The sequence below is a fragment of the Ostrea edulis genome, chromosome 5, assembly GCF_947568905.1.
Source record: "Ostrea edulis chromosome 5, xbOstEdul1.1, whole genome shotgun sequence".
Classification (NCBI taxonomy): domain Eukaryota; kingdom Metazoa; phylum Mollusca; class Bivalvia; order Ostreida; family Ostreidae; genus Ostrea; species Ostrea edulis.
In genome coordinates this window covers 57,010,592-57,024,108 of record NC_079168.1, presented here as the reverse complement: position 1 = coordinate 57,024,108, position 13,517 = coordinate 57,010,592, and the positions used below count along the sequence as shown (strand labels likewise).

The 13,517-nt window shown below is 34.8% G+C and overlaps 1 long non-coding RNA gene across 1 annotated transcript; it reads left to right on the top strand.

Annotated features, from left to right (window-relative positions):
* The first annotated feature begins 3,854 nt into the window (after positions 1-3,854).
* Positions 3,855-12,273, top strand: LOC130054595 (uncharacterized). The gene is made up of 3 exons (XR_008802911.1): positions 3,855-10,540; positions 10,640-10,769; positions 10,960-12,273. It is a non-coding gene; the product is annotated as an uncharacterized LOC130054595 (long non-coding RNA).
* Positions 12,274-13,517: the final 1,244 nt, after the last annotated feature.

Genomic DNA, 13,517 nt, shown 5'->3' with positions numbered 1-13,517 from the left:
GATACATACAATGTAATTACATAGGATTTCAACACATCTGTCCTGATTTTCCCCATACCTGATTATCACAAATAACAAACAATGACTAGTTAGAATACAGACCTTGGAAACTTGTTCGAAAGTGTACAACAAGCAAAAAGATGGCGAACAAAAAGGGCCAAAGATATGTCAGGTTGTCACTCTGAATGAAATGCCACAGTTCTTGGATCAGGTGTCCCTGTGTCCTTCACATCAGCATCCTTCCATCGTCTGGATTTGTCAGCAGACTGTCACTAACGGACTATACCTGGGAACTTCCCACTAAATATTGGGATGTCAATACCCTTTTTAAAGATGAAAAGAAATTACAATTAAGAATTGTTGGTTTATGTTTTAAAGCAAAATAAAAGTTTCATGGTAGCAAGGGACAGTTTCGCACTTAAGTACAGCTCAAATTTATTTAAAAATAGAGATGTCCTGTATTTGAAGTGACATTTGGTAGGGGATTGCGTACGTACATGTGTTAGAAATGAATGGAATATTTTATTATACACTGCAAGTATAGCAGAGTGCGTAATGAAAAAAAAAGAGATATGCATGATGTAGGTGTCAGCATTATGCCAAGCATATACATCGGGGGGGGGGGGGGGATACTGAAGAAATTCAGGTTAAAACCTACAGGGTCCAGCGAAAATACTGCAACTGTGAGGGAAAATATGTGACCCCAGATATAAAAGTAGAATTGAATTGGTTCTTCATGGTACACAGTGTCTAAATTCCCTTGCATGGTACTCTGATGGGGTGTGGATTTAGTCGAAATTAGAGAAAATCTAGGCAAGATCATAGCTCATAGCATACCAGTACCAGCATGTATGGATCACATGTAATTTATGGTCATAAACTACTTAGTGTATATAAAATACATGCATTTGGATAAAAGAGAAATCTATATGATTTTTCATTAGCCTGTCATAATCAGACTTAGATGTTACGCATCCCCCCCCTCCCCCATTTCGGCCCAAACACACATTTCGTTTATATTTCTGTTACAATATGAAGAAAATAATTCAAATTATGATAATAAATTCTATCATTACAATGACGTAATATGTTTTCCTAAGAGATTGTGTTTTCTTTTCATAGAAAGATTATTTTTAATAAACATGGAAAAATCCTGGAAAATAGTTCTCTCACCAGCGGCCATGAATGCCCAGTCTGATTAAAACCACACCATCCCCCTTCTCATTGTACACTAAATCCACCCACTTCTTACACTCGCATGTCAGGTAAGGAGAGAATTCTGGAAAAAGGGGGGTGTTAATCAGACGGATTAATGCCGGACCAAGGCAGATTAAATGATGTCAGCTCTTAATAAACAATTGGGTGTTATTCACTTGGTTTAGATATCATAAAATATAAATATTTTCTTTCATGAAACGACAAATTATGGCATCAAATCGCGTTAATCGTGAATTTTTCATAGATAACAAAACTGCATTTTTTTTCCTAGTCGGCCTATGTGGCTACATCAACTTACATGTACATGTTTATACTGAATGCATGATCGTTTGGGTCATCCTGCAACAGGAATTCCACGGCATCTTCTTCTGACATCAGGTCGTTTTAAAGATGTAAAATACAAGACTTCGCTGTGACAGTGAAGCTGTGTTGTTTTCGTTGAAACAGAAACACGTGTGTTCCCCGTTTACACTTTCAGAAAACCCCGCGGGCCCCACGATCCCGATCACGGAAAAATAAAACTATAGGCCTATAGGCTATATGCGAACTTCTTTTTAGTTTTATTTGTTTGGCAGGGGGTAAATTATTACTATTCCGAACAAATATAACGTTTATATCTGAAATTGAAGTATTTTATTTATCTTTTTTTTTTTAAATTTACTCTGCCGATGTAACATTCTCAATAGGTGTTTTAACAGGGACCTATATACTAACCAGTATATAGGCCCCTGGTTTTATGAAGTTACATAGGTAGGTTGTGTAACTGTTATCTACCAATATTCCTTTTATGCTTTTTTAAAAAAGCAGAGAATACCTGGCTGATTATTTCATACATATGTGTATATTGTTTTAGTGTATCAAAAGGTATTGAATTTACTAAAAGAGGACAATACAATTTTTATAGTTTTCACCACTTTATTGTGCGACGCGCGTCGATCGATTTTAGCGACGACGTTTTGTCGCTAATTTTAAAGAAAACTGCGCAGCATGTCCCAATTTCATTTTATCGTAATATAAAAACTACCGAGAATTATAACACGAATAAGGGCCTATCAAAATGGAAATTTCCTCTACTTTTACAGGATGTATTTACTTTTCCCTATTTCCATATATAAATATAGGTAAAACGCCGATATGTTTAAACATTGAGAAATAAAATCGTAAGAAAACGTACATGTGCAAAAAATTGCTATTTTCTTATAACTTTGCCAGGCATTAAAAATAATTTTTATATCTTCTGAAAGCAGGGAATATATGCTTTTCAAAAATATAAAAAATATTGAATTCATAAGGAAAATAAAAAAAAAATCATATCGAGGGGGAAAATGACCTTTCGAAAAAGCGTTGCGTCATATTTAGACGAAGCCATCCTTCACTTTAAATGCTTTTTTTAATTTAATGGCTTTACTTACTTTATTGATTTTTACATAGTCAAAAAATAGAGGAAATTGTCAAAAATATAATATATAGATCATATATCTTATGACCATAGTTTCAAAGATTTAGAGGCACTCCTTTTGCGTTGCCCTGTTTTTACGCGCCACCGGTTAAATTGACCGGTACGGTAGAGAAGGGGTTAAGAAAAATCGTTCTGATTTCTAGAAATTTATTCAATGTTTCGAATTGGTACATGTATGATAATAATTTGCATCAATCAGAAGGTATTATACAATATGTAACATTGTAGAGTCGACTCGATTGAAAATCAATTATATTTACGTTTCCACTATTTTGACTTTGATGTATTTACCAACTGTAATGTTCCTCGTGAATGCCATGCAGATATGAACAATGTGACCTTGATAAATATTGTACCTCTTTTTACGGCTGGGAACTCTGACAGAAATTTAACCCAACCGCGACAACCGCTACAGCTGCTTTATTCACGCGACAGCGCTAATGTCTTGGCTCCGCCTGCTACGTTCTGATTGGACGAAAGTTAAAACAAACCGTTGAAAATTTGCAGCTCATGACGCCAACTCCATACTTTAGGGTATTTCACAATAAATAGGGAAAAATGAATTTCGGTATTAAAAATGCCTGAGGGCGTGAACTGCAACGCTTCTCAGTCTCTAATTGCACAGTTCCGAAGCTTCGCTGTTCATGCCTTCATGTATTTTCAAAAATGAAAATTTCTTAAATATGTTTGTGTTCATAAATAAAAACATTTTCATGTACAACACACATGTATTACTTACATGTTAAGGAAGGTTTTAATAAAGCCAGATCTTAGATAGTTTTGTGAAACCCGGACCCATTTTACATTTACTCAGGCTGAACCTGATCTTGGTGAGATCTAAGTTTCTTCCGCCTCAACGACAATTAGAAATTCTCATTCTGTCAATTACCGGCTTTTTAAAGTCTTAAATAATGTCAGTAGGTGTTTCCAAAAGGACTAACGAATAAAAGCAAAGCAAAATATCATATTATCCAATTTCACTCCCGCACTGCCAATACTCTGCATTGCCAAAATCAGGTAATATTGTTTACTCAAACTTTTCTAAAACGATGGTAGGCCAGCAATATTTCAGGATAAACATACGCAAGCTTATTTGGGAAATGCTTTTACTTATGCTAATAGATATCAAGGAAAAATCAGAATTATTCAATTTCATGAGGTGCATTTGTAACTCTGATCGTCTGAACGGTTGATATACATAAAGATTGCACAAAATTTCCTAATCAGAGATAACTAAAATTGAATAAGTTCATTTTATTTGGAGAAGGAACATGTGTAGGGATACTGCAAAGGCTTCTTCCTCTTCTTTTTTGTAGGTCACCTGAGTCACTAGGTGACTATTGCTATAGTCTGCGTCTGTCCTCCTGCGTTGTCTGTCATACTTTAACAATGCAACATTTTAAAGTTCTTGATAACTACCATTCCAATTCTTTTCAAATTTGGTATGAAGCATCTTTGGGACGCAAATTGTAAATTTCAAGACACCTGCTTCCCCGGTGTATTAGGAGCGGGGCATAAACTGCTTAACCATTCTTAAAAAATCTCTACAACTGCACATCTGTAAGAAAAACTATATGCATAGTAATGTAGAGCAAGGAAGCCTTTTTAAAAACTGTTAAAATTTCATGATCCCGAAAATTATCATACATAGTGATTATTATCTCTATCATTTGAAAGAATTCTTGGCGATACCGTATAAAAACTAAATGCATATTTAGGATAAACAGAGGAATATACCAAAATTGTGAATTTCGCAACCTCAGGGTTCTGACTTTAGAGCAGGTCCAAAATAGTTATATAATGTTAATTTATTATACTTTCATGTAAAATACTCGAATCTGATTGGTCGAGAAGCATTTGAAAAAACATATTGTTACCCTCTGAGAACAGTAAGTTGGGAAACGGGTTGAGAATATTGAAGAAATTAGAGCTTATATAAAAGTTTGCACAAAACTGGTTCAATCGGTAATATAGATTTTAACTGAATTGGGGGAAGTTTATGGGTCTGATAAGGTACAGTTGTACATATATCGTATGAAACAGTTCGTTGGTGGAGAAAGAAATTTCGGACCGTCAAAGATGCAGCAAAATCTGGACGACCTGTGAGGCTGTAACAGGCAAGGCAAATGTTTCAAAAGTCAGGGAAATAATTGAAAGTGATGGCAGATACACGATTCGTGATATTGCCAAAGCTGTTGGCATATCACTATCGCAGGTGCATTTCATTTAGAAGCGTATTTTGAAAGTAGGAAAGATTTCTGGCAGATGGATACCACATACATGTATATTGGCAGATGACCAAAAACGGGTGCGAGTACAAAGCAATTGCTCAAAATGTTTCCCAAATTCAATCAGAGACAATTTGCAAACAGTGTTACTGGTGACGAAACATGGGTTCACTATTTCGAACCAGTATGAAAAATTGGAAACAAAATATGGCTAACTAAACACGACAAAAGGCATGTAGTTGACAAAAGAACCATAAGCACATAGGACATTCTTTATTGCATATTCTTCTCATCAATCTCATAACTCCTATAAGCAATACAAAATAGATAGTGGGGCAAACACGGACCCCTGGACACACCAAATGTGATGGTATAGCCGTACAAATTCCAGTGTTGAAGGGCAAAGGTATTACAGGTCGGTGTTACCGAGATGCTATACTAAAAAGCCCTTGAAATATTATCATAAACGACGCCCTGTGTCAGGATTTAGGCATGTTCGTCTACTTCATGATAATGCTCCATCACATACATCTGAGCTTGTGAAGCAATGTTTGAAATCGGAGAAGGTTACCGTCTTGTCACACCCATCACACTCCCCATATCTAGCTCCATGCGACTTTTTCGTTTTCCAAAACTTAGAAAGTTCTTATCTGGTCGTCGTTACAAGTCCCGACAAGGCCTTGGCTCAGCCATCAGTCAGTGCCTCAGAGGTCTACCAAAATAATGGATTCAGAGATTAAAATTATGTATTTCAAACCTCGGAGAATATTTTGAAGGGATGTAATGTTCATTTCACTATTTGAGTCGAATGCTTTTGAGATATCGTACAATGCACTCGTATATCCGAAAATTTAAAAATAAATGTTTCATAAACTATTACCAAGAGAATTTAAAGATTGTTCTTTATGGTTTGTGAAAAACAGATCTGCGTTTTCTTAATAAAAAATGACTAATGCTATGGAGTATCAATATTTTGTCAGATTTATTTCATTCAATTCAGGTATTTATGTTGTCATTCAATTAAGGTATTTATGTTGTCATTCAATTCAGGTACTCGAACGACTAGATTCAAGATATGAAATATGGTTTTTTTTTTCTCACGTGTGATTCAATCTTTTGTGTAAATCAACTTCTATTGCAAAGCTCGATCTGTATTGCAATTACACAAAAGTAAATATCAGGCACATGTACCTGTAGCAACAAGGGGTGATTCCCCTCCACTTTTACGACAACTCATTTTCCCAATTATCATTACATGCAAAGTTGATTATGTATGTAGACACAATAATTCACTAAGACTGTTTGTCATTGCTTTTATATGGATACAGGTAAATCAAATGAGTCACTGAGCAATGATATGAACAGAAATCTAGGGCGGACTTCAAAAATAAAAATTCCGTCATATGTCGTTGATTACCTGCTTTAAAGCAAGGTGCACGGAAACATTCGCCGCATGCGGAAAAGTTTGGCAAATACCATGACAAACTGACAATTAACTAATCAACTGACCTTAATTAACTAGTCGCTGTGGGAAATGTTGTGCACCTTCTATGAGAATACTGTAGAGACCCCTTGATTTAGCAACACCCCTTTGATTGTCATTTAATAAAACAACTTGGCCAATATCATTTAGATAAACCCCGTCTCGATACAAAACAGGGGAACAAGACATAAGATCCTCCACCCAGCTGAATTAGGAATGCGCTCAATGCTGTTGCCACCCCAATGCAACATTATAACATCCGGAGGGCCAAACTGATCAACCAACCCTAGCATTTTTAGGTGCCATATGTTTCCATATCATGTCCCTCTGGCGAAACCATCTTATGGACATTTTCCTGGATAGAAGGTACAGGTGCTGATTACCAAAATAGATCTAAGCGTGACTGAATGCGTGATCTATCAAGGATCGATGATCCAATTATCCATACTGTTTTATGGGAACCTGCAAAAGTTAGCATATTGTTAATAACCAGTATATTTTCGCAAGCCTTTTCCGAAATTATGAAAATTCACACCCGGATGTAAGATTTAACTGCATTAGACTTCCATTTACCCTTGATTTTGATATCTTCTTCTGAAAAAACTCTACGAGGTGCATACGAGTCCTCCCAATTCGAAATGAATGAGACTTAAGATAGATGTGTCGATCTGAATGAACTGTAACACTTTGTGCAAAATTGAAGTACACTGATATGAAGTGAGAGGCTTGCCATTAAAGTGAAGGAATAATGGGCCAGATGATATTGGTCTACTATGTAGATATTGTTGCAATGTTTGAAATAAGGTAGTGGTTTCATTACTACATGTAAGCCTGATATAAACAATCGAACCCTTATCAGTTTTGGAATCCCTAATGATTAATTTAATTTGATTTTGAAGGAACTGAAAAAACTGAATGGCAATTACAAGCGAAGAGTTGTAAGAGACTGTTAGGACATTGACTCTAAGCAATGCAAAGAATGAAAAGTGAAAGGCAAAAGTAAATAATGTGCCTCATAATAGTTTTTGCATACTGAAGAGAGTGCCAATATAATGCGATTTAAGAGGGGGGGGGGGAATAAGAGACCGCATGTCCTTTGAAGGATTTAAAAGATTCATGCTTACTTTAGTCGTGTCTTGTTTTTCTTGAATTCGAAGCTGATAACTGAGTCTGCTAATGTAACATTTTACTGATGAATATGATATATTTGCTGATGAATAAGCCGAATAATAAACAATTTGCTCAACATAAGTTGGCCATCGTGCAGGAAGCATGTACTTCATTCGAAAATTTGTAAACGAGTCTATTGCCTGCAACAAGTTGCTGTTGTATTTTTGGAAACTACTCCCGCTAAAGGTGACTCTACACGACCTTCAAGATTTCCCATAATGCCGGGGAACTGTGTAGAAACTACTGCCGCTAAAGGTGACTCTACACGACCTTCAAGATTTCCCATAATGCCGGGGAACTGTGTAGAAACTACTGCCGCTAAAGGTGACTCTACACGACCTTCAAGATTTCCCATAATGCCGGGGAACTGTGTAGAAACTGCTGCTGCTAAAAGTGACTCTACACAATTTAGCTTAAATAAGCAGAACAGGAAGTTTTTCTAGATTTCATAGCCATTGGTGTTAGTGATACTTTTAGATAATGCTCAGATGACCGATAAGGTCTGTAGGCCTCTTGTTTGATATCATTACGCTTGGAAACAGATCTTTGGAAATTTCAAAAATTCCACCCTAGGTGCCTATTGAGTACAGTGAAATTCAACCTGTTTTCAGAATCTTCATTAGTAAATTAATATCGGTAAAGTGAAAACTCGATCCCTAGTTAGCTCACCTGAGCTACAAACTCAAATGAGCTTCTCTGATCCATCGTTGTCCGTCGTCTGTCCCTCCGTCCGTCTGTCGGTCTCACCGTCCGTCTGTCTGTATACTTTTCATACTTTCGAATTATTCTTCTTCAAACTTTGTACAAATCATCATTGGGTAAAGGGCATTTAATTGTGTTCAAAAGAAGGACCATGCTTCCTTCAAATGGGAGATAATCACAAAAATGCAAAACTAGGGTGGGGTCATTTAAAAATAGTCTTCTCAAGAAACACTGGGCCAGAAGAGCTGACATTTACATGAAAGCTTTCTGACATAGTACAAATTCAAGTTTGCTAAAATAATGACCCCTAGGGGGTATATACAATGTATAGGGAAAATCTTTAAAAATCTTCTTCTCAAGAACCACTGGGCTAGGAAAGTACTAATTGATATGAAAGCTTTCTGACATAGTGCAGATTCAAGTTTGTTAAAATCATGGGGTAGGATGGGGCCACAATAAGGGATCAAAGTTTTACATACAAATATATGAGGAAAATCTTTAAAAATCTTCTCCTCAAGAACCATTGGTCCAAAGAAGTTTACATTTAAATGAAAGCTTTCTGATATAGTGCAGATTCAAGTTTGTCAAAATCATGGCCCCCAGGGGTAGGTTGGGGGCCACAATAAGGATAAAAGTTTTACATGCGAATATGTAGGAAAATCTTAGATATGGGCCAAGGTGACTCAGGTGTGCGATGTGGCCCATGTGCCTCTTGTTTTATTTTTGCTATGTCATTTTAAATGGTATTTAAGTTTTAAAGGACATATCGCATGTTACTAAAAAAAATAATTTTTTTTCAGCAAACTTAATTCTTTCCATGCCTTAAACTACTTTAAATATGTTTTAAATTATGTTTTAAATTAAATATTTTGCGTACTTTTCGAGTTTGAAAGCGATGACATTCAAGAATGAATTATGTGAAAAGAAAACTTGATTGTACTATAAATGATGAGACCAGTGGACACACGTATCAGTGGTAAACTGCATTTCAGATATAATCTTTGTTATGAATTGCTGAACTAAAGAAAGGAAATTTTGTACAGGAAGTAAAGTCTTAAACGGTTCAGGGTCGAATATGTCACAATGCTATAAGATGTATGTCTTTCGCAATAAAGTTATTATTAATAAGTGTGGGAAATATTCAAGAAAGATACTTTTCGTGACTGACATGGGTTTTTACCCCGTGTGTGACAAAGGAATAGGGTATCTGATAAGAGCTCTATTCGTCCTGCACAACAGTTGTGCTAATATTTCAAATTTAAGTCATTAAGTGACAGAATCAACTCAAAGCTATTTGCAGTATTTTGACATAAAATGTCTATTTTATCACAGTTTTTCTTGTAGGAAACTCGAACCGCCGATTTGAAAAGAAAGAACGACACAGGTTAATTTAATATGGCGTGTAAATCATTGCAGTATGATACAATTCTGCATTTATATGTGAAAATTAAATTAATATTCAATATATTTTGATATCTATACGCGAAAATCTTAATTCATATTCGATAATCTTGTTATGTATATATGTGAAACGTTTGACTTATATTTGATAATTATATTATTCATATGCGAAAATATTGATTTATATTTGATAAATCTCGATGTATATCAATAATCTTGTTATTTTTATGCGAAAATCTCGATGTATATTCGATACACCATGATTTATATTCGGTAAATCTTGATTTATATTCAATATACCGATATATATTCAATAAATCTTGATGTATATTCGATACGTCTTGATTTATATGTGATAAATCTTTATTTATATTCAATAAAAGGATATATAAGTAGTATATGCGTCTGTCTGGGGTGGGTAAACAATAGACCTATTGTTCTCGAGAACAATAGAAATGGGTTTTTCCAGTTATTTTAGATAGACCTATTGTTCCCGAGAACAATAGGTCTATTGATAAAGGGTTTTTCCAGTTATTTTTAGATAGACCTATTGTTCCCGAGAACAATAGGTCTATTGATAAAGGGTTTTTCCAGTTATTTTGTTGATAGACCTATTGTTCCCGAGAACAATAGGTCTATTGTTAAAGGGTTTTTCCAGTTATTTTTAGATAAAATCTATTGATATCCTCTGAGATCATGGGGGAAATAGATAAACAAATAAACGAAATTACTTAAAAAGTGATTAAATAGGTAAAAACGAAAGAAAGAAGGAATTATCTCCCTTTGCTTCAAGTTGAGATTAAAGGCATTGTGGGCTGATCCTCGGAATATTCCAGCCATTGACTGCGGAGGAATACTACGCCGCCAGACGATGTGGAGGTAAATATTTTTTTAATTATCATTATAGTAAAAAAATTATTAAAGTGACTCGCGCACTTTAATCTGTGACTTACATGTTTTAAAATATATATTCTTGAGATGGGTAACATTGAAGAAGACCCTTGCGTAAAGTCTGCGCACTCCACCCCTTCAGACGGACCCCCCCCCCCCCCCTCCCATCCCCGCCACAGTCACCCATCCAAACGAGATCAATGACTGCTCAAAAGTAGTGAGTATTATATCATTAATATATTGACTAAGTGAACACGTAATTTTTTTCTTTCGTGTATTTTGTATTAGATTTGAATGCTCGTGAATGTAAAAGTAATTATTGTGGAATTATTATGGATTAGATCAATTAAAAGAAAGTGTCACTCCACAGTAATATTATTTTGAAAATAAAACCTTTTTCTTTTCAGATCCAGATCATGAGTGTAACCTTGAAACCAAATACCAAATTAATGAAAAAATGTACTTGTTTTTTTTTTTGTTTTTTTTTTTTATTTCTTATGACCATCGTCTCTGACAGATACAGGTATATCCATCGATGCATTAAAGTAAAATAAGTGTCAAGTTTCTTCGCTCGGAGTCCCTTGGATTATCTTATACGACCTGCTCCATTACGCCACTCGCATAATATAACAATACCTCATTGAATTTTACATAGCATCTCTTCGATTCATCCTGGTATACAAGTAAAGCTTTTTAAAAAAGCTTGCCGTCTTTAGCAGCAACTCTATAGAGCGAAGTTGAATTATGTCCCTTGTCTTCATTATTGAATTGAGCTAAAATAAATAATCTCACGGACATCATGCCTATAAAGCTGTGTCCTGACTCCCATTGTAAAAGTTTGTATTTATGAAGGGTATATGTACTGGAAATCAAAATCACTGTTCCCTGTATTAGCACTGATTAAAGCCTCTATATCAAACGAAATTGAGATTTTCAGTGTGTATATCAAAATATTTATTTTTTAACAAAGTTATGAAACGAAACAAAACAAACTAAAAATATAATATCAGTAATCAAGAGTGAATTCATCAAAATTCTAATGTGATTCAACGTTACTTCACAGACATAATTATCATTGTGTCTCTGATTTAAATCATGAAAAAACGTCACTCTATGATATGTAAGAAAAAATATGAAACAATCACACATAATTAACTATACTTCTGGAAGTCCCTGAAAATGCATAAATTAGACTCGTTTACCTAAATTGTAACAACAGGTGGATGGATTATTTTTTTGCATGCTTTCAAAAAACCCAGTGACCCTCATTTTGAAGTCAAGCCTTATTTATTCTTATGTAATTCTTAGCTTAAGGTATCATTAAAACTGTTTTGTAGGGATTGGCCCTACCTAATAGACAATTCCCAAAACACAAGCAATCAAAACAAAAAACGGCGAGTTTTTCTGTTTGTATGCAAAAATGAAAACATTGCTGTAAATGAAGTAACCATAGAAATGCTTTGTATTAGTTGCTTTTAAAAAAGTAATGTGTCAATTTTTCTTTTGTTCGTTTTGTCGATTTTTTTAAGATTGAAAATCTTGAAAAGTTGTTAAGTCATTCAAAAATTAGAACACCAGAAAATTATCTCCCTTGCCTTGAAGAGCATTTCAACCAATGAAATAATTGAAAATTTTCACTTCATGCACTTTCTACCAATGAAAAAAGAGAGGAAGTGCAAAGTCCGAAGACTGCAAAACACTTCAACTCTGTTCCAAGGAAGACGGTAATGACCCTTTCCATTCTTGTCGAGAACAATACATTATCTAAAAATAATCGGAAAACCCCGGTCATCAATAGATCGGTTATCAATGGATCTTATCTAAAAATAACTGGAAAAACCCTTTATCAATAGATCTATTGTTCTTGGGAACAATAGGTCTATCTAAAAATAACTGGAAAAACCCATTTCTATTGTTCTCGAGAACAATAGGTCTATTGTTTACCCACCCCAGACAGACGCATATACTACTTATATATTCAATTAATCTTGTTATCTTTTCGATAATCTTGTAATCTATATGCGAAAATCTCGATTCATATAACACTGTAATAATCTTGCTATTTATATGTAGAATGTATGTGAAGTTCAATAAATCTTGATGCATATTCGATAAATTTTGATGTACCTTTGATAAAGGTCTATGAATATAGATAACAAGATTATTGAATATAAATTAAGATTTATCGAACATACACGTACATCAAGAATTTCGCAAGATTATCAATTTTCTATGGTGGCTGATTTGTGCCACTTTACAATTTGTCGTCTTGTCGTTATTTCGAGGCGAAAAGACGACAAAACGATAATTAGCGACTTTTCGCCCCGAAATAACGAAAAGTCGAAAAGACAACAAAACGATAATTAGGTATTTTTCGCCTCAAAATACCGAAAAGTCGACAAAACGAAAGTCGGAAAGACGACAAACTACAGGCGAAAAGACGACAAACAAAACCCGCAAATTAGCGACCTAATTTGTCGTCTTTTCGCTTGGCGTTTTGTCGTCTTTTCGCTTGACGTTTTGTCGCCTTTTCGAGGCGAAAAGACGACAAAACGAAAAGTCGACAAAACGATAAATTAGCGACTTTTCACCTCGAAATGACGAAAAGGCGACAAAATACAGATTTCCCGTTATTTTGCTATCTGATTTTCTAGGTATGCAATATGAAATTTGCTGTGTTTTCGACAATTATTTTTTAATTACATTTATGAAAAGGAAACATCTAAAATTAAATTATAGTTCTTATGTACTTGTATTCTACTGAAGAAATCTTTTTTTTTTTTTTTTGTAAATGTTATACCAGGCATGTTGAATTGGAGGTTGGGGTGGTGAGGGGCCCTGGTCTGTCCTCTTTTTACAATTTACTTCTCACGTTATTTTTTTGTTTTTTTTACACATATAAAGCTCATATTTTCTACATGCACAATTCGATTGACCCCCCCCCCCCTTCTCTTTTCATTTTCAA